Source organism: Chelonia mydas, chromosome 10, assembly GCF_015237465.2.
Source record: "Chelonia mydas isolate rCheMyd1 chromosome 10, rCheMyd1.pri.v2, whole genome shotgun sequence".
NCBI lineage: Eukaryota > Metazoa > Chordata > Testudines > Cheloniidae > Chelonia > Chelonia mydas.
This window is the reverse complement of record NC_051250.2, coordinates 69,697,725-69,719,916: the sequence shown is the minus strand read 5'-3', so window position 1 is coordinate 69,719,916 and position 22,192 is coordinate 69,697,725. Positions and strand designations below refer to the sequence as shown.

The 22,192-nt window shown below is 47.7% G+C and overlaps 1 protein-coding gene and 1 long non-coding RNA gene across 6 annotated transcripts in view; one reads left to right on the top strand and one right to left on the bottom strand.

Moving 5' to 3' along the window:
- NTRK3 (neurotrophic receptor tyrosine kinase 3) overlaps positions 1–22,192 on the bottom strand; it is a 325,185-nt gene that overhangs the window by 132,321 nt on the left and 170,672 nt on the right. The gene's annotated exons all lie outside the window — the stretch shown is intronic.
- The window catches only part of LOC122462221, a 38,512-nt gene continuing 25,361 nt past the window's right edge, over positions 9,042–22,192 (top strand). Inside the window, exon 1 of the long non-coding RNA XR_006284645.1 lies at positions 9,042–9,673. This is a non-coding gene — a long non-coding RNA (uncharacterized LOC122462221). The remainder of the gene's footprint in view (positions 9,674–22,192) is intronic.

Here is a 22,192-nt window from a genome sequence, read left to right as displayed (position 1 = left end):
ACCCCTAGTCGAAAGAGCTCTGCCAGCAAAACCTTTCAAGTGGAGACCTGGCCTTAGAGGACACTACAGATGGCTCCCAAATAAGATGGGTTTCAAAAGCATTACTACAAAGGTAGGGCTTAGTTTTCAGAAATGCTGAGCTGCCACCACTCCAATTGCAGTTAACGGGAGCTGAGAGTTCTTGGCACTTCTGTCAAATCAGGCCCTCACAATCAGTAAGAGAAGACACTAGACGCTAAAACTAAACAGAAGACAGGTCTACTGTACCAGGGCTCTGGATGGTTCAGGATATACAGCGCCTTTTGCTTCTTGGTCACTGGTTCCCAACCACTTCCATCACAGTGGTAAAGAGGTTTGTTCATTCCTTCTAATAACTCTCAGTTAAAACTATTTCAGGCCAGGATTTGAATCTGTGATCTTTAATTTTTTTTTTAAAGACAGAACATACACAAAGGAACAGATTTTCCCAAATGACACGAGGGAACTGGGGCAGTACGAGGTTGCAGCATTTTGTCCCAGAGGTGGCCCTGATTCAGGATGGACAAAGTGCTCCCTATGTGCTCCCTCCTGGCCGCTATGTGCTAGCAGTTTGCCTGATCCGTTAGTAACTGTGCTTTGGGATCCATTTTGATGAAAGGTGCAATGGAAAGTCAAGACTATTGTCATGATCATTACAAATACAGTACACAAGACACACTGCCTGGCTTACACTGAAATAAAAGCACCGAAAGACCTTGCTTTATCTCATCTCAGTGAAATTCACCCAGCTCCAGGAGACCCTGGTACACTTGTAGAAGCTACCAGTCCCCAGTAGCTTCAGCACCAGCCAACTCTGCTGGTCCATCACCATCCCCAAACACCTACAACTACTGCTAGTCACTGACAAAACAAGAACTGTCAGGGGTGGAGCCACCTGATGGTTACAGCCATATGGATAATATATTGCAGAGTCTGCCTGAGCACACTTCCACCTCTTGCCAAGAATGAGCCTGCAACGCTTCCCCTTCTCAAGCCCCAGGGAAACCAGTGCAAGGGAATGCACCAATGGAGCTCAGAATGCATTTGCTCTTACCTTTTGGAGGCACTTCTGATCCCTGCCAGAGATGGAGACCAAGATACTTAGCTATTGGCTAGCGTCCAGCTACTTCCTCCCCAATAAACTCAGAAACCAGATATTATCGGATTAATTATGTACAACGTTTACAAATTAATGTTTAGTGCCTTCCAAGCTTTCCTCTCATTCTCTTATCTTTTAATTATTTATCTTTGTTATTTTACATTTCTCCTAAATCTCCAGCTCTGCTCCTCTCTTAGATCTCTGCCTACCCCATACACCACCCTGTGCCCACCAATGGTGGCATTTCTTGTATTTTCTTTCACTCCCATTGCCACATCTGGGGAGCACAGGTCACTGTGGCTTGAGATCCAGGTCTCTCCAGCACAGAATTAATCACAGTTTCTCTTTGACACAAACTGAGGGTGACATGGTACCAGAGATGCAATGCAGACATACTGGACAGACCCTGGGGACATAATTGGTTCCAACTAGATACCGATAGCCTTTCATATTGTACCTGCGGGCTTGATTTGCTCTGCCACTCATGATATATACAATATATACAATCAATAGCTCATAGAAATAAACCATGTATCAATAATGTAACTTTTAAACACTCTCTCGAGTATACCGTACATACTGTAACTGCTAACCACGTACGGGACACTGCACTTACAATGGACGATACTGATGAAAGACCAAATCCTGAGATCTTTACTTGGGCAAACTTCTACTGATTTCAGTGAGAGATTTTCTGAGTAAGGACTGAGAAAAACTGAATAAAAATTGACTTCAGGATTTAAGTGTCTACGGATCTATGTAAATCTATCCACCTGTACAGACAGACAGATGGATAGGCAGGTGGATGCCCGGATGGACATAATTTTGTACCACCAAATCCAGGTTAATGGCCCAGGATAACCCCTGGTAATTCCTGATATACCCATGGGAGATCTTGGAACAGGACTAAAGTGAATTTGAGTCACCAATGAACTCAAACTATATGATGATGTAGCAGGTGTCTGTCTGTGGACAAATAGGTCTGTATTGTGGATATTAATTACCGTATAGCATGGCCACTAGTTAATTTTTGAAGGATTTTGTGCGTATCTTCTGTGTTCTCTGGGATTTTTAACATTAGGGGCAGAGGTTGAATCTGGTATGCAGCTAAAGTCAGGTTAACAGTCAGAGTCATTCATACCTGCTGCAAGACAGCAACTACAGTTCCCTGCGGGCCCCTCCATGACTCCAGCAGCTGATTCAGCTCCACGCTCCCTTTTTTTAGACTCTCTTACTTGGTCACCACAACTGAAAGTACTGTACCAGTCCTCATCCAAGAAAGATTGGTGGAGAGCCTTGTCAGAGAGGCCCCAACGTCAGCCATTAGAGTCACTACAGAGAAAGGCGTAGCTCCCCTTTCTGACTCTTTCTGTCTTTTCCCCCCACACCACCATGAGCGAGGCCCATTTGCACGCTCATCTACCTCCCTTCTCTCTTATCTCCTGCGGCCTCCCTCCCACCCTATATGCCTTTCAGTTCTTTCCCAGCATTGTGCCCATTTGTCTTTTTCTCCCCCTTTTGGATTTGACTCTATCCTGATTCTGCTGCTCCAAAATCCTCCCTCTTTTCATCTGCCAAGCACATTTTCTCCCATTCTGCTAATCTTCCTGAAACCCACTGTCTCTGGGGACTTTCTACCATCTTCTCTCCAGCGTGGTCTCCTGTGGCTGAACTGCTCTGGTTCCAGTTTGTCTGAAGCTCTATGAAGCAGGGTACACCTCTTACTCTAGGTCTGTAAAGCACCTAGTAAATCCCCTGTTCACATGAGCATATCCAAACGGTCAATTACTTAACAAGGTAAGGTACTATATTTTCTGATAAGATGCAGGCATAGGCATTATAGAATACCTTATAAATAGCCAGAGATTAGAGAAGAGAAGATAATGGTCACTCCATGCACATCCATAACATAATGAATTCTCCAAAGCAGACGTGCACAGGAGCACAAAGTCCATCATGCTAAGACAGTAACCTCTACCGGGCATCTAAAAGGCAGGTCAGGCAGGTTGTAAATGCTGATGCTCAGTGCTCTCCCAAGCCATGACATTCTTTACTGCGGCAGAATGGCCCTCAGAGAGGAGTCAAGTTCTTTCCTATCTCTGAAAAGATCAAAGAAAGACAAAGTACCTACCTTCCAGTCTGATGCTCCTTAAATCTCCTTGTAGTGAATGTAAGGGATTTTCAAAGCCACCTAGAGGATATGGATGTGCATTTCTCATTCTTTGCAATGGGAAGTGGACATCCAGATCCTTTAGGTGACTTGGAAATCTCACCCTATAAGCAATACAATTCCTTAACACTGTTTTAGAAAGGGTCTGACCCAGCTACACTACAAACCCCAAAGCAGCGGTCCCAAAGCAGGTCAGATGGCTAAGAAATAGTTCATTCAGAACAATGGGCCAACCACACCACCATCAACAGGAACTGCCTTTTGGGAACTGATTTTTGATCGATCACTACAAGAGCTAAATGGGCCATCCAAACTCCACTGTATAATATAAAGAACCACACAATGAAGCCATTTAATTAAGAACTGTATACGATCCATAACTAAAAAACCCTCCCCTTCCCAGTAAACTGGGCCAAAAAGCAAGCTACTGCAAGTGCTGTAAAAGCCCTCATTTTAAAAAAATCCACCTTTTAAAATCCCACTGGCCTTCTGGCCTGACCTCAAACCTCAGTTGATGCTTCCATGCTTCAGTGATCTTAATCTTAAATTCAATACATCAAAGCGCCATATCATCAGTTGGCAGAAGGATGGCTCTCAAACAGAATCGTCCAGCCCTGCTTCAGACCGGGAGACATATATTTATTTATAAACAGCAGACACAAAAACAGCTCCAACCTTTACATTAAAAACAACAACAACAACAACAACAAACGCGACGTGTTTAAAAAATCCCAACCTTTTGCTGGAGCTGAAATCAAACACTGACTCATCCCCCAGGGGTGAGCTCTGCACCAGCAGGGATGGCAACTGAAACTCATAAAACAGAATAAGTGAAAGCACAACAAACACAATTAAAACTCTGGCCATGCTCAGAGATGGATTGCATTTACTGTCTCATAAAGAGCCCTGTTCTGTCAGGCAAACAAAAGGAAATCAATTTCTTAATTTTTATTGGCAGATACGGGCACAGGGCCAGGTTAGCGCTTGCTGCTTTCAAGGCAGGGACCTGACTGGAGGCTGGCCCTCCCTGTTCCCCTTTCCCTGCTGTGAAGGGCGGTTATCCCACCCTTTTTGTCTCCAGAATATCCCGGTGTGGCTGCCTCTTCCTTCTAGCTTTGATATCCACCATGGCAGACTGTGGGAGCTTCTATCCTGTAGGATGCGCTTCCCTGAGCAGTGGCCCTACCAAGAGGCAGAAGGGGCTGAATACCTCCCTCCAATCCATGCAAAACGCTTTCACTCTGCTGATACAGAGTAGCAGCCGTGTTAGTCTGTATCCGCAAAAAGAAAAGGAGAAAGAGAAAAGGATCCGATGAAGTGAGCTGTAGCTCACGAACGCTTATGCTCAAATAAATTTGTTAGTCTCTAAGGTGCCACAAGTACTCCTTTTCTTTCTGCTGATACAGTCTCCCACCCTTGGCTCGCCCTCGCCATCTGCACCACGTTCAAACACGGCTTCCCTCACTCCCCAACGTCCCCACAACTCCGTTCCGCTCTCCTGCTACCTGCTGACTTCGCACTGCTTGCTCGGGTCACTCCCAACTTCACGCCTATTTCTAGGCTATCCCCTACCGTAGAAATAGCTTTCCAGTTACCATCAGCCAAGTGCCATCCCTCTCCTTCTTTACCAAATTCACAGCAATTGGGCCAGAAGCATTAGAGTTGCATCGACCGACCCATAGCTAATCTGATTGTGGCCAAACTAAGATCTGAAACCAGATTAGCACCTTTCTAGAGAGCCATGATCACAGTTCTCATTAAACAATACACTCCACAGGCAGGTCAGAGACAGAACCAAGAGCACATGGGGGACAGAGCCAGAAGCACATGGAGCAGCCAGAGCCAGAACTAATTGCAGCAGTTACACTGATGCAGACCCAAACTGCTGAGAATGGAAGTGGGGAGTCCCGAACCTGCCACTGAATTCAGTTGCAAGTGCCCTGAAGGAGCTGCTCCTGTTCCATCCCCAGGGGGTAGAGGAAAAAAGAGAAGATTGCTGCATTTCACCCTGCAGTGGCAGCGCAGCTATTGCCCCCATCCTTCCTTCCCCATATGCCTTCTGCCACATGTAAAAATAATCCAGAGTGGTAGCTTCAATTGGCCCCCAGAACAAATGAAATGCTGGACAGTAATTCTCAGAGGAAACTATCCCATCATCACGTTTAGGAATTGAGGCACATCGCAGAGTAAATCTACCTCTGGGCCACTCACACTGCTGTTTGCTTCATATACAATAATCCATAAGGTCTCCCCAAACCATAAAGCACTGGTTCAACTTCCATCACCCTTCAAAGATTCTCTCCTGTAAGAGATGTCGGATTCCCCAAATCTCTCACACTCTGGAGAGCTCCCCCTTGGTAGTGATTTTCCTTCTCAGCTTTATTTATGGAGTTTTGATGTGACTCCTGAATGCACTCGCACACTGGGAATGGAAGTATTAAGATCAAACACGAGTCAATGCATAGGACAGCACGAACACATAAATCCAGCAGAGGAACGTAGACAATAAAAATCACAAGACAATGTGAAAATTTCAAGGGGAGGCATCCAACAAGCCAGACAGTGTGAAAATGCAATTCTGAATCCCAGGCTCCAGTGGGAAGAATGGAGAGGAGGATATTTTACAGCTATGCCCAAAGCCAGAGGGCCAGCTGTACCAAGTGCCTCCAACGCAGGAAGAAGCAAATAGTCAGAAAAGTGACTAAACGTGACACTGTGGGGTTACTCGTAGGAATACTTTATCCTTACACCTGAGCATCTCGAACATTTTAAGTATTAACTAAGCCTAAACCGACCCCCATGAAGCAGATAAAGGATATATGGGAACCGTTTCTCTTGCCTACCAATGAAATGCAACCACCTCTGGGGTGAAACATGGCAGTTATTTAATAATGCACAGCAACACTTCCTAACAGCTGAGAAGAGGAAGCAAAGCATATTTTATCTGATAGTAAATGCAGGGAGGATGGCTGTATTTAGTTACAATACCTGTGATGTAATGGAACAGGACACTAGCTAACAGCACTACTCTTATACCATCTTTAGTTGCTCTTCATGACTCCCTGATCAAGTTTGCTCTGTTCACATTCCAAAAGCTGATTTTTCTAACTGCCAGAGCTGCACACTCATCCCGGGATTTGAAAATCCAGGTGGAGCCTTTCTGGCTTACGCATCAATCACTAGCAAGAATGCTCCTGGGATCCCATCTTGGCACGCTAGCATCCACGCCAGCGATATCGGTTTTCGCAGCATTAATGGGAGCAGAAATGCAGTTCTGTCAGCAAAAGAAGCAGATATGCTTTGAAGGCACAAAGAGAGTGGAGGGGGGAAGCAAGGAAGGGCCAAATCTATAGAGTCATTTGCTGTAATCTCACTTTAATTATTCAGCGTGCTCTTTGGGCTTGATGCTCAGAAGTATTGAGTATCCACAGCTCCTACTGACTTGCCAGTGTTCAGCCCCCTCTGACAGTCAGCCCCTGTGCTCCTTTCACACCTCTTTACGTGGGGAGGACACTGGCATATATAAGATATGGAACCTTCCAGCGAGGCACATGGGATGCACTGTGGTATTTTGGGTTGCAGAGTCGCAACCGCATGCCACCAATGTACCCTTCTGAAATGCAGTGAGAAAGGGCCCCTGTCGAAGGGGATACAGCTATCTATCGCTGTAACAAAATCCCACTGCAAACGGCATGCTGTGTGCCTAGCCCCAAGTGCCCATGGAGTGGACAAATGCCACAGTGGGACAAGGGTGGGCAAATCAGGAGACATTTCAGAGGCCCAAGGCATGGCACAGCTCCCTGCAAAGTCATCACAGCCGCAGGCACCAATTCTCCATTTTGTAGCATTTCTGTAGACACAACCTGAGCAGGACACAAGTCCCTTTGCTATTCATTTGTCACTGTGGCTCAGGTGGGAGCCCATTTGCTTCTGGGCCAAAAGCTTCTGCGGTTCAGATCTCACACCAAGATCCAGACTCATTGCAGTCATGCAGTAATAAGGGGGAGGGTCGCTGTGCTCAGGGGCTCCATATTTGGAATGAGGCGTCAAACCAAGGTCCCGCCTGCACGATTCTGTTTGGCAATCCATATGGAAACTCAGCATCCCAAGGCACTTTTCCGGAGGAGACAGAGGATAAAATGACTGAGTGTTCCTCAGCCAGTACTGCAGTTTCACATATCTGAGACTACTGCTTAATGCAGAACAGCTGCTATACCACACTCAGCATGGCACCCGGATTTTGCAAGGTGCTACTGAAAACCAAAGGCTAGTCAATTTTGGGTTGGATGGATCAGGGGAGCCCAACAAAGACTGAAGTCATGGCAAAGGTGTATCTGGGATTCTTCACCACAGGAAGAATCCTTCCTGTCCTGTCACCAAGGCCCGCAATCTTCCATCATTTTATGGCCATGCTATAATTTGGACAACAGAACCCCGTATTTCCCAGCACCATGTCCAGTACCAGCCACGAATCCCTAACTGTTCAGCATCTCCCATTAATCACCCTTAGCCTCCAGTCCCAAACACTGGGAGCTCAGTGCACTCCCGGCTGCCTGTACTCTCAGCATGCTGCCCCTTTACATCATCTTTCTGTAGACGGAAACTTGCCTCCCATTTAAGCCAGAGTCCCAAAACTTTCACCTCGAGGGTACCTAAAACCTCCAGAATCGTGTGTACTTTACAACACAAGAGATGGGCAGTTGCAGGGTAAAGGCCACAGCAGGGCCTGTTAATCTCTTGGCTCACTCGTCCCTATCATAGACACACGGTAAAAATGATAGAAGCATTTCATTCAAATGGCACTGCAGAGGGAGTGGGGAGAGAGCACAGGGCCAATTGATTTCCAGTATGTCTGCTCTTTACCTTCAGGTATAAATACAACAGCAAAATCAATCGGAATAACACCATATCAGCCTTCTAATCTCTTCTGCTCATAAGGTGTGTTTTATATACTGCAGTGCTTGCTACAGTTTGCACACACGTGCAGGAGTACACGTTCAACTACTCACATGAACATTCACATATGCACAGGTGCTGCTCACACATATACACACTCACACACAATAAACAGTAAGGAAAAGGAGCGAAGTGTCACAATCTTCATTTTACCAGTAGGGAAATTGAGGCACAAAGAGACTATCCAGCAACTTAATCCAGTAAATCCATTGCAGAACCAGCAATAAAGCCCAGATTCCCTGACTCCACTAACCACTAGATCATGTTGACACCTGCCACAAAGGGACCCTCCCTCCCTCAGACCCACACAAGTCCATATTTGCTTGCTTAGACACATGCATGTTAACACATGGTCACTTGAACTCACTCAAGGACCTGCCTATATTGGTTTATATGCATGTGGCACTCCCACACAGACATGCTCACGCACACTCACCCACATGTAAAAATGGGGGAACAACCCCCCCCCCCCCAAAACACAGTCAGCATTGTGACATGTTTCTTCGCCCACTGGCCCTTGGCGTTTCACATGCTTACATGTCATTTGAACCCGAAGGTACCTCATGGGCACTCAATGCCAAGACAAGTGAGTCTATCCAAATGCCCAAACCACAAGGGAGCAATCTCCTCGGAAACAGAGATGACGGCTCAGGGCTGAACACACACATTTCCTTTTTTCAATTTCTATTTATCACTGGCCCAAGGCTTTTATCCACTTTCCTGGCCCCCAGCCATGGCAGACTGAGACTGTGACAAACTGATAAACACTTTAACCAAGCCCTTCCTCCTGAGCACACGCATACAAAGAGCTGAGCTGGAGCAGGGGCTGCTTGGCAGGCACAGGGTTTCCACAAACACAGGCTGAGCTGCACATCTCTACTAGCTGGGCCCCATGTGAAGATGCCATCCCATACTCGCAGGCAGACCCCACCCAGGACAAGGGACACTATTACAACATGGTTAAAAGCTACTGTTTAGATGGGATCTACCTGTCTCTGCATAACTCAGGTAAAGCTTTGGACAGCCCAGGGTTTTAACATGCTTGCAACGCTGGGCCATGGTTAGGTCCCATCTACCCTGCAGCTTTTCACCATGCTATAACAGAGACCCCTGACTCAGTTAAAGTTGTACTTGAGCTGGGCCTCAGAAACATTAAATTTGCCATTGGATCAGACCATCAGCTGAGTGAGTCCAGCATGGCCCCACAAGCAAGAGCCTGCACCTGACCGACTATACCAAAGGTGGACAAACTACGGCCCGCGGGTCACATCCGACCCACGGGACCGTCCTGCCCGGCCCTTGAGCTCCTGGCTGGGGAGGCTACCCCCGGCCCCGCCCCTGCTGTTCCCCGTCCCACACAGCCATGCTGCCACCGGGCAGTGTGACTGGCTCCGGCCGGGTGGCGAACTCCTGCTGCTCTGAGCAGCATGGTAAGGGGGCTGGGAATGGGGGGGTGGTAAGGGGAGGGGCAGGGGATCCCAGGGGGGCAGTTAGGGGATGGGGAGCAGGGGGCAGTTGGATGGGGCAGAGGCTCTGTGAGGGGGTGGTCAGGGGACAGGGAATGGGGGGGGTTGGGTAGGGGTGGGAGTCCTGGGGGGCCTGTCAGGGAACGGGGGTGTGGATAGGGGTCGGGGCACTCAGGGGATGGGGAACGGGAGGGTTGGATAGGGGATGGGGTCCTGGGGGGCCTGTCAGGAGTCAGGGGTGTGGATAGGGGTCGGGGGGGCAGTAGGGGACAGGGAGCAGGGGGGGTTGGATGGGGGTGGGGTCCAGGGGGGGTGGTTAGGGATGGGGGGTCCAGGGAGGGGGTGGTCAGGGGACAAGGAGCAAGGGGGGGGCTGGATTGGTTGGGGGTTCTGAGGGGTGCAGTCAGGGGGAGAGAAGTGGGAGGGAGCGGATGGGGGCGAGGGCCAGGCTGTTTGGGGAGGCACAGCCTTCCCTACCCGGCCCTCCATACCGTTTCGCACCCCGATGTGGCCCTTGGGCCAAAACGTTTGCCCACCCCTGAACTATACAGCGCTGACCTGAACTGAGCTGAGTGCACCGTGGATGCTTAATAAATAATAATAGTAATCAACCAGCAAACCTCTACCAGCTCTCAGTGGTCAGAGCATTTGTATCTGCCCTTCAGGCATCTGGCCACCAGTGAACACTGGCATCACAGACACATAGTAGAAGGTTTGTGCATGCTTCCCATTTTTCAGCTTTGACATAGTTCGACAATCTGCCTCCCTCCCTCGCTATGGTTGCTGTGAGCTGCCAAGGTATCCACCCCGCACCCACCCACCCTCTTGCCACATCTCCTCTCCCATAACCTGGCCACAATGAGATCAATCTTGGGCTGTCTCCGCCTTGATCTACTTGGAAAGCTTAACTGCCATGAAAGTAAACCACTTGTCCTCTGGCTCCAATCTCTTACAGAAATTAGTGCCAATGGAAGTGTCAGTATCAATTTCATAATGTTATTGGATGAAGGCAAAGCTGGGCCAAGTCCCATATTTCTGATGGGTCATCAAAGTGATGGGGATTATGGGTAAGGAGACAGACAGTCCTGGCAGGAAAGGCAATGACGCAAGATCAATTATACTGACAAGGCTATCTTTAAGCCACACCACTTAATGCTGACACCAGTGTGTTCTCCATGGAGATGAGAGGCCTGTATGCAGAGTAGTCTTACCCAGCCAATGGTAACCAGAGCCCCTGGAGTCCTTGGAGTCATGTGTCCCCTCCCCAAAGTATCCAATTTAAAAGACTCTGAAGCCAGTGAGGGAATTAGCTGTTATAATACAACATTAATGTTCAGGCCTCCCTATTGCGGTTTAATTTTCTGTCAAGAAAAAATATCATGTATTAAACAAAAATAAATCTCTTCCCTTGTGTGACTCATACAAAGGATTCAAACGGAAAGAACATTTATAATCTAAGGTATTTTGCACCCTTGGCTTATGCTCTTTGTTTTCATTTTGCAAATCATTCATCTTGAACCTTGAAACTAGACTGGTCAGTTTCTCACATTCTAGTTCTCAGACACTATTTAACAGAGCTCATGATTTTTCAAACAAAAACTTTTCTGTCAAAATTTGACCTATTTTAAAAATGGGCTTTTTGTTATTAAACATTTTACCTCTGTATGCAGGCAGTCACCATAGTTGTATGACAGTGACATTATGCTCCTAACAAGTTATTTGCAGGTCCACTTACTGCAATTGTGCATGCAACTGACATAACTTCTACACTGCAAAATAAACCCCTCAGCAGTGAGTCCCAGAGCCTGGGTCAACTGACTCAGGCTCACAGGGCTCCTCCTACAGAGCTAAAAATAGCAGTGTAGACATTTCTGATCAGGCTGGAGCCCCAGTTCTGAGTGTGCAGATTAGACACATATTTGCACACCCAAACTTTTAAAAAACCAAACCCACCGTGTTTACGTTCAGCCAGAATGGAATTTAATAGGAAAGTCTGAAATAAAACTAGCTTAACTTAGTTCTTTAAAGTAATGGAAATGTAACACTTCTGACTTTTGCAAAAAGTATATCACTTTTCTTTGCTTAATACTCCTCAAAATAGCCTGGTCTGGTGATGTCATCCTCCCTATGCATTTACTCCTTCCGAAGAAAAATATTTTGTTTCCTACAGAAACTAAATGCATTCAAATTGCAGAAAGAGTTTATATCCTGAATCTGAGCCTTTTGAAAATTATGAGGATCTTTTGGGGGTATGAATTCCAGATTAGAAATATCCTAAAAAAAAAACAAAAAACAAAAAACTTGTCCACCATTCCATCATAGATAAATTTTTAAAAAAACAACCACCGTTTACATAGTCTCTTGTGCTTCCCCTGCTGGTTCCCTAGTGCTATGCTGATACAGTCTTGTCATCTGAAGTTGACCAGAAGACATGAGGTTGAGCAGATTTTCAAAAGGACGTTGTAGGCAATGGAGGGAAAGCAGAAATTCCTGGCACACATATCATGATATAAAGGTAGTATTTGCCTTGACTTCTTTTAAAGACGAACCGAGCTTTTAACTACAGTTTGCGGACAACTGTATCATTGCAAAATTCACTGGCATTGTACATACACATCATATTGAGCTGACATCACACCATTAAAGAAAAGGTTAGACAAAACATCTGACAGGGATGGTTTAGGTATACTCAGTCCTGCCTCGGGACGGGAGGACGGACTAACTGACCTCTTGTAGGGCTGGAAGGGACACTTCTTCTATAAGTCTGTGTGAAACGAAGGAACAGATGGCTGTCCAGGGCAAACTAAACTGAAAAAAAATCATCTGTAAAAACTATTCCACTAGTGCAAAGGATCCCCTATGTTCAGAGGAGCAAAGATCTCTCAGAGGGGACAGAACCTCTTGACAATATCAGGAAAAGAGCTCCTGCAGCAGGATATATGAATTTGTAGAACAGTCTGCCAAGGGAACGGATGGAAGCTCCATTGCTTGGGACATTTAAAACTAGACTGGACAAAGCACAAGAAACCAGTAGAGGAAACAAAACTGCATTGACCCCAGGAAGTCAGGCTGGGTAGGCCTACATAGGCCTTTTCTATCTCTAACTTCTATGATTCTTATTTTCAAGGGTCTCTTTTGGCTGGGTCCCCTATAGTCAATAGGTCAGATAGGTATGCCAGTGTTTTCCAGGACATCATTCCTTATGGCCTGCAGCCCTGACCTGGAGATCTAGAAGTGGATTGTATCTCTATGTCAGAAAAGCAGGCTGTATGGGTTAAAAAGAAGAACTATTGACAGTACCAGTCACAGGATAATCATGACAATTGGTGTCTGGTCTAGTCAGACAGGTCGGATTTCTCCATTGCTTTCCCCAGACCTACCAGAAAGGAGAACACAAAGCTGGCTCCTACAGAATAACTTAGAAAGTATATGCTACCTGTGAGCCGACTGCTAATCGGAAAATAAAATAAAACTAACTGCTCAGAATTCTTATCTGAATCCTACATGGATTTCTGGGAGGGCCCCCTTTCAGCTTTGATAGGGAAGATAAAATATACAGGAAGCAAAGGGTTGAGTGCTGCTGGGGGGCAGGAATCTGCTGCTACTCCAAGAAGTTGATGCTCTGCTGATACCAACAGCCTAAATAACCCCTTTAATAAATTAGAGAGCTATTCATTTAAATGGATTCCACTGTCCCTATGCTGCCAGTTAATCTGTAATTCAGATAGATCAGTCAGGAGGCAAGAGTCCAGAATATAAAATTATTAATTCCACCCCCAGGGTTGGGGATTTCACTTTCTAAACAGAACAGCACGCTCCGCTTCTCACAGACGCACACATGCACGCAGCTCCCATCTGAGGTCAGTAGGGAACATCAACTCCATTTAAATAAAGGAGCAAGCAAGCGCAGTGGTTGTCATGGTGTGACGGGAGCTGTGATCGCAAACAGCTCTAGCTTTCACGTAACCCTGAGTGTATGTGCACACAGTACCTTCTGGGACCCGTCAGCTGTGTAATCACACACTCGCACTCAACCAGAAACCGATTCTGCCTCTCCCCATCCTGCCAGCCATAGGCGTAGAACTGCAATAGCCATAGGAGGCTGCAGTTATAAAGGTGAAATGGTGGCATACAGTAAAGGGGATATTTCCAGACAATACCAGGTTGAGCGATGGATGGTACAAAGGATCAGGAAGAGGGATGTGGTTCCTTTCACTTCTAGGCAGCTAGTTCAAACCCAGCCCAGGTCAATAAAGACCAAAATTTACTACCCAGCGATGGCTGTTCAGTCACCCAAGTGAAAGAGTTATGGGGACAGCAGTCCACAGCATGATCACAATTAACACTACTCTTCCCCTTGTTGACACTCTTAACAGAGAGGCCAAGGGTTGAACAGGCCACTGGAGACTGACTTCACCTCCCACCCCCAGGGGGTGCCTCTAGACCAGACCTCTAGAGCAAATCACATTTAAGGGGGGAGGGGCAGCGTATATGTGCATGATGAACCACCTCTCTTCTGGGGGAAAGGCTTTCCGGTCAAGCTTTTAAAAGCAGAAGCCGAGAGCCACACCTAGCCACCTGAGCAACCAGCCTGATCCTCACCTGTGGCATCCCCAGCTGCTTCCATTGACTTCAGCTTGAACGAATCCAAGCAGCCGGTGGTAGCAGGTGCCCAAAAAGAAGTGGTGGGGTTGGCTGACAATTAGAAGTTGGAGAGGAAGGAAGGAAGGTTAGGGCACCAGCCTAGGACTTTAGAGACCCAGGTTCAATTCCCTGCTCTGCCACAGACTTCCTGGGTCATCTTGGGCAAGTCATTTGACCTCTCTGTACCTCACTCCCCCATCTGTAAAAAGGGGATACTGATACTTTCCCTACTCACCGGGGTCTTGTGAGGATAAACAAATTGAAGACTGAAGTGCTTTGAGATCTATTGATGAAAAGTGCTATTTAAGAGATAGGTATTATTATTAGAACACATCCTTCCTACCCCCACCCTGAAAAAGGTATTATGCTCTTGGCCCCTCCCTGTCCTTTGAAAACTCAAGGGGCCACTGGTATGAGCGGGTGCCACTCCACCAACTGAATGGAGCTGGGTCCTGTACATCAAGGATGCCTATGGCCCAATGACAGGAAGAGAGAGGAGAGTCTTAAAGTGAGGGGAGCTTTTAAGTGCTCTACTGAAGAGCCCGTGAGGAGATGCTGCTTGTGTCACACACCGGGACGCATCACAAAGGAGGGCACATGAAGAGGTCTTTGGTTAGAAAATGCCCACGAACACCAGACACTAAAGGAGCAGGAGGGGGAAAAAAGAAGAATGATGAGAGAGAGAATCAGTTGGCTCAATATGCTAAGATGGGTAAGAGTCAGAGGGAAAGTTCCCAGAAACCACCTATCGCAATGCAGGAGACTCCATACGGGATCAAATGTGGGAAGACGGATAGACACAGACTACATGTGTGTGCACATAAAGAGCATCTACTCCCACCTAAGAACAGCAAATGAGGGGAAACTCTATTGTCAGAGGCTTCTAAGGAAGTAGGTGAATACAACTGGACATCGGAATGGGGTCTTGGTCACCCAAAGGCTTTTCTGGCATAATCAATGTCTTGCCAACAGGAGATTCAAGCTAGAAAAGACTCTACTTGCAGCCTCGAGTTTTCCATGTGAGCTGTGGGCTAGCCCTGCCTCACAGAAGGGAGGGGGTTAGCAGTGGCTACTTTTATGCCCAGTTCTTTGCAATCCAAGTTGTCTATGTTTAAAACGATACAAGTTGGAAGGACAGAGTGCTCTCCCCCTCCCAAGCCAGATCCCCATCACCACACACATGGCCTGTGTCATTATTAGCTACTTCATCAACATCCTGAGAGCTGGTAGGAGGGAAAGATACCTCTTGCCAGGCCACGAGCCAGGAGGGCAGAGGAAACAGAGGCGGTCGACATTTACCTTCATGACTAATTAAGGGGATGCAAAGGACAGCATCTGTCATTCCGCACAGGCAAAGCATCAATATGTGTTGAGCCCAGCCCACTTCCTGAGACAGGGCTCTCACATTAGGGGATTTATATTTTTCCCTGGTTGTTTTTGGAGCTCACGATAAGACGAACGACAGCAGCTTTGTGCTGCAAAGTCAGAACCGAACATGTGCGGAGGCCATACGTCTCTTCCATATGCGCCATCAGAGGGAGAAGGCAGGCACAGGAGACTTTTCATCTGCAGCACTGTGAGGGGAAGGAATCTGGAACGCCCCATGCTGGCAGCAAGCAGGCCGGGAGCCGCTAGAATTTTCTGTGCCTCCCTCATGACACCCACTGACTGCTGCTGCCCAGACCAAGCACACCCAGCAGCAGGCACCAGTCATGCGGATGAACAAACAAGGAGCTCCCAGCACAATACAACTGTGAGGATGCCGCCAAACCTATCCGCTCACCTGGGGAGAAGCGCCTACAGCACCAACCTGCTGCACCCCCAGGGTGGGCCCAAGACAGGAGGATTTTCCATGCCTCTGCAAGACCCAGAAATGCCTGAGATCACTGAGGCACGTGTCCGCAGGATGTGTAGGGATGTGGCTGGGATCACTGGAATGTGGCTGTAGGGATCATGTAGATATCACTGGAAACACTGAGGCTGATGACTGGAGTGGCACAGAATAGCCGTTCCGAAGTGGATACCAAGTCACTGCAGGAGCAGTACGGAAATTGGACCACTTTTCATTCCATCAATCTAGGCACAAAGGCAGGTGAAACCATCCTCAGTATGGAGCAGACAGTGCTAATGGGTATCCAGAGCCTTTTAACTATGGGTCTTTAGGGCTGAGAGGGTGAATGGATGGGAGCCGGTGTTTACCCACAGGGCAGATGAAGTGTTTGTTTTAGCTATTGGATGGGGATCAGAAATGAGACTGAGGCCAGGTCTACACTGAAGACCTATATCAGTATAACTACATCGCTCAAGGGTGTGAAAAATCCACACACCCCCAAGCAATGTAGTTATATCAACCTTACCCCTCATGTAGACAGCGCTATGTCGACAGGAGAGCTTCTCCCATCGACACATCTATCCCCTCTCAGGGAGGTGGATTAACTACAGCACTGGGAGACGCTCTCCTGTCAGTGTAGGAGTGTCTTCACTAAGTGCTACAGCGGCATTCTCCATCTGGCTGTCTGCACAAGAAGACAAGGAGGATCTGTGGGCGCAGCTGCAGCACCGTTACATCCAATGCAGTGCCCTGTTAGCATCTCCGGGGATGCCTTCTGGCCACTCCCTCAACAGAAGAGCTCAAGCAACCAGGCCAGCTTCCCAGTTTATTCTTCTGGTACCTTCCTCTTCAAATAATATTAAACTAACCCCTCCCCACAGCTATTTCTCCTCTTGCTTTCCATTCTCACCACTGGAGGCAACCTTCATTCAGACAGGGAGGGCTGTGTGGTGCTCTTACATCAGCCACGGGGTGGCACAGCAGAGCAACCTAAGCTCATCTCACCTCACCACGAGATGGGGTGAGATAGCACTGCTTTTGCAGGAATCCTAGCTCCTGGCCACCTGAGGAAGGAGAGAACAGGAGCATGACTCAAACCTTGGGCTCCTAGACAGCAGTTCAGAGCAGTAACCCAAGAGGTCAGCCAGGATCTGAAGACTGATCCAGGATCTTTCTCATGCAGAAGGACCCAGAGCACTCCCAGCTCCTGCTGGCCTGAAGTGCACACAGTGGGGTATCACAGAGCATCACAGAGCACTCTCTAAGCGTGGCAAAGCCTCCTTTGTCTCTCTCTGTCGCATTCTCCAGCTGTCTGTTTGCTTTTCAATCCCCTGCTCCTCCTGGCTATGTTCAAAGACTCTTACCTGTTCTTCAAAAGCTATGCAGGCGTCTCAGTAAACAATCCACAACCATGGAAGAGAGGAAGGACAGGAGGGGGTGGAATCCAAATTTAATTAAAGACAGTTTTTCTTCAGGGCCTGAGAAAATTACAAACTCATAAATCTCTCACTAAATGCCCAGAGCGGTCACTACACCAGGTCGCCTACTGGTCCCACCAGGGGGCCAATAAACAGCAAGCACATTGCCTCCCTCCCCCGCTTCCACCCTGCAACACCAAGCAACCTGTCAAGCCCATGACAAGTGTCTTCTGGCCACAAAGCCATCAATCTCTGACCCTCTTAGCCAAGGAGCAATGCCTGGTGCAGGGAGCTGCTCGTTTCATTTGCAGCTGTGGTGCAAAAATAGATGGGAGGAGGGCAGCAATGGGGATCTATACGGCCAGGTGAAGGCGGTGATGAGCGAGGAAGGGAACAAACACAGGTCTGACCAACGGTCCCGCAGCTCTTTCTTCAGATGTATTGGATTTTAAAAACACGTTTCATAAGGGAAAGGGCCCAGAGGAATAAGAGGGAAAGAGTAACTGGAAATGCTGCATCCATGGGATCTATACCAGTTAGGGGTGTTCTCCGTGCAGAGAGAAGGGCTGGCCACCTCTTCCTGAACCATATTTTCTTCAGCAGCTGATAGGAATCACCAGGGGAGGCCGCATGGTCACTGGACAGCCAAATCCAGCATTACATCTCAAGAAGGTGTTACAGAAAGGCAGTGTCTGTCATCTAAGAGCATTAAAACAAACTATTTGATCATGTTCCTTCATTCTGTCACCTGGCAGGGAATGAACTGAACTTCTGGGTGAAGTGGAGGACTCTCACAGCATTGAGCCATTTAAACAAAACCCAAAGGATTACAGTAAATGGCATGGAAAGCGCTGTAAACCAGTTTGTGCTGGGGAGTAGGTTATCACCCATTTTGAAGTTCAGGAGAGAATTATCTTTTCTCCAATTATGTTTTTTGTCCAAGGAGGATATTACTTGGGAAGGACCCTACCTCGCAGGGTGGGAGAAGAATTTATTCTCCTTGGCTCATTCAATTCTCAGCCTCTCTCTGCTGTTAGGAGGTCAGTTAGTGACATTTGTAGTGGTGTATTTTTGTTTGCTTTTCTTTAACGTGGACAATAACTCCTTCCACATCACGCAGCCTTCATATGCTAGTGACTGTCAATCAATCACATCCTGGGCTGGACTTGAACCAGAAAACGAAAGATTAAAAGGGCTCTATAGCGCAGGAGTAACCCCACGATCCAACCAGTCCACTACAGGCTGGTCTGTCAATCATTGCTCACACAGTAACATCCATTTTCCAACATACAGAATCTACTGGGGTAGATCAGAAAGATCTGCTGGCTCCCAGGAAGTCAGCCCTGGCATATGCCAGGCCAGTCAAAGTGAGCAATAACAGAGGAAATGGCAAAAGGGTTCTGAAGAAAACAAAAACCCAGGAGCTTTTGCCAATTTCTAGAACAAAAGCTGAACCCCATCCTTTCTGAGAGTTCAGAAAGGCACAAGTCAGTTTTTTCCTCTTCCATTTGTGCAGCTATTCAGGTGCCGACTACAATAAGAAGCAGAAGTGCTGAAGGCTGTCTCGGCTACGTGACACAAAAGCCATGTGAGAAAGCCTATTGCCAGAAGAGTTCCAGACAAACTCCGCAGGCCTAAAAGGTGTGAAACATTTTGGACAAGGATCCAAATTCTTCAGTGTTTATTCAAAGCCAACATTAACTCCCAACATCTTGAGCTTCCCTCCTTCATTATTTATTATCTATCTACCACCAAAATTAACCAGAAGCTTGAGACTTCATTCTATGCCTCTGCTCCACAACGGACCAACCACCAAAGCACTTTTCACTACTAGGGGGGCAGGGACAGCTAAGCAAACACCAGCAGTTTCACTAGGATCAGTGTATATGTGAGCACCATAGGAGGATGTGCAGCCACCAAAACTGGTTTCCTTTTGGCACCACTGGACTGGCAGTGCACAAAGGTCAAAGGACATTCAGCTCTTGGGTAGGATGTTGTCAAGAGATGGAGTTACAATTCCTAATTACATTATCATCACTCACTTCCATGATCACTCATGCAAGCTGCTCTCGGAAATGGAGGTGTGAAGCCACACAAGGAGTTCAGACTATGGAAACCAACCTTTCTTGAAAAAAACGCCCGCTGCCCACTTTGAGCTCCCCACAAAGGAAACTTCCGTTCCAGTGACAATGGCATTAAAGAGGGTTAGCTTAGGCCTATATCGGTATAACGATGTCACTCAGGGGTGTGAAAAATCCACACCGCTGGGAGATGCAGTTATACCAACCTATCCCACCTCCCCACCATGTAGACAGCACTATGCTGACGGGAGAGCTTCTCCCGTCGATATAGCTTCCACCACTGGAGGAGGTGGATTAACGTCACTGACGGGAGAAGCTCTCTCGTTGGTGTAGTAGCGTCTTCACTAAAGCACTGCAGCCTCACTGGTGCAGCTATGCGGCTCCTGCACTGTACGTGAAGACAAGCCCTTAGTCAGGGAACAGGAACTGATCTACAGACTAACATGTCTCTCTCTTTAGACTACAGCAGCGCACTATTATCCATGTCCACGCACTAGTCTGGGTAGCTATCCATCTACATAATTACCTACTGTATCTGTCTAAGTATTTATCTACAGCACCTATTTATCTGAGCAGAGTGTCTCCTTGTCTATTTATCTTTCTCTCTGCACAGCTCTAACATTTGTCCCTACTTTACAATGGTGGCTCCTGTAATTCTCAAACTAGGGTAGTTTCCCTAGGGACACGGGTCCCTTCTCACTATCTTACTTGCCATTCAGGGGGTGAATGATGGTGAGGTGGGCACGGATGGCAGAGACGCGTTCCCACACGCTTGCAGGACGGGGAGTGGAGGCACAAACACGTCTGTGGGTGCACATGAGCGTGAGGGAGCGTCAGCTGGGATGTATCTAGCAGACACATGGACTATGTTGCCATGGGGTATTTCTTTTTCTGAATAAACCAGGATGGCAGCTGACCAGCCTTTATCTTTTTACTTGCCTAATCTAATCTCTTTCCCTGCATCATTCTCTGCACACAGAAAGCAGAGCACGTCCTGCTCTCAGTCACCCCAACTTAACTCTGTTGACTTCAGTGCAAAGTGAGGGTGCTCAGCACCTCACAGGACTGGGTCCCTGACACGGATACATTCGGACACACTCTTTGGCAGGCTCATCCCCCTCTTTTGCTGGCTAGCTAGCAACAGCAGCCACATTGCTACGGGAGAAGCTGATGAGTCAACAGCCGCAACAAAGAAACCTTACCCCCACAGAGCATCCTAAAGGAGACAGCAGCCCTCCTCCACTTTTCACCCTTGCACCCACCCCAGGGGTGGGGGAAGCACTGGGACACGGAGATGCAAATGCCTCAACTCCTTTATCTCTGGCGTTTGTTTCTCTGAATTCTGCTTCTCCCCCCCCCCCCCCCGAACAGTGAAAAAGGCAAACAAAAGCTTATAAATTATCAATTCCTCTTGATTGATTTTGCTGAGAAAAGCACATAAAAAATATCACACCGAGGAGGAGAATAATTTACCATTTCAAGCAGGGAATGCTGATGTTGCTGAGACAGCTCTGTGCAGGCAGGCCACCGCTGTGCTGCCCAGCAGACTCTCCTTTCCAGCCTCCTCTCCAGCCTCTTCCCTTTGCCCTCTGGGGTCACACATACAAAACCAAACCCTTTCCTCTCGCAGCTGCTTTCCAACAGGACGCCTTGCATTTCCACCAGTGAGCATCACCTCCCACGCCTGGCACCGTTGTCTGGGCACAGTGCACCCAGCTCAGGTGCCTCCTGTCCCAGACATGCAAGCGAAGGGGGTGCCACTCATGATGGAATTTGTAGAACGATAATCCCAAGGTTCAAAGGTATGAGCTAGCATTTGTGAGCCCATCTGACTGGGCAATTACAGCTCTGCCCCACGTTTATTTCAGCACCTCTTTCTTTCTCAGCAGCTCAAGCTGGTGAAAGATGCTAGTCTGACAGCCCTGGAGATCAAGGCCTCTATTTATGCCCAGGACAGGTAAAGCACAGACAGCAGCATGGCAAGTTTCCCCCACTTACCACCCCAGCAATGTGCATCGACTCTAACCGGGAGGAACTACCTCCAGTCCATGCTCAAGTTTACACGCTGCTACCTCACCACTACTGCAGCGCACAAAGGTTGCAATAGTGGTGTGGATGCCTCCTACCGCCTCCAAATGCCCAGGAGACTCCACTCTTTCCTCTTCCAAAACAGACCTTGCCACACATACCCATGCTCGCTGTCTCCACGATAGATGGCAGCAATTCCCTCTACCCAACGATTAACGGGGATGCCACTGAAGCTACAACTCAGGCACCACGCGGTTGTCTGAGTCTTAAGCAACAAAGGTTCAAAGTGAAAATATTACTGTAGTGTTCCACACACCCCAGCGGTTCCCCAGTCACTTCCAAACCAAATTCAAAGTCTTGGTCCTAATCAGTAATGCCCAAAATAGCTGAGAACCCGACTATATCAGAGATGACATAATCGCCCACAGTCCAAAGATACTAGTACAGTATAAAGGACATATGAGCAGGCAATTCAGTTCTT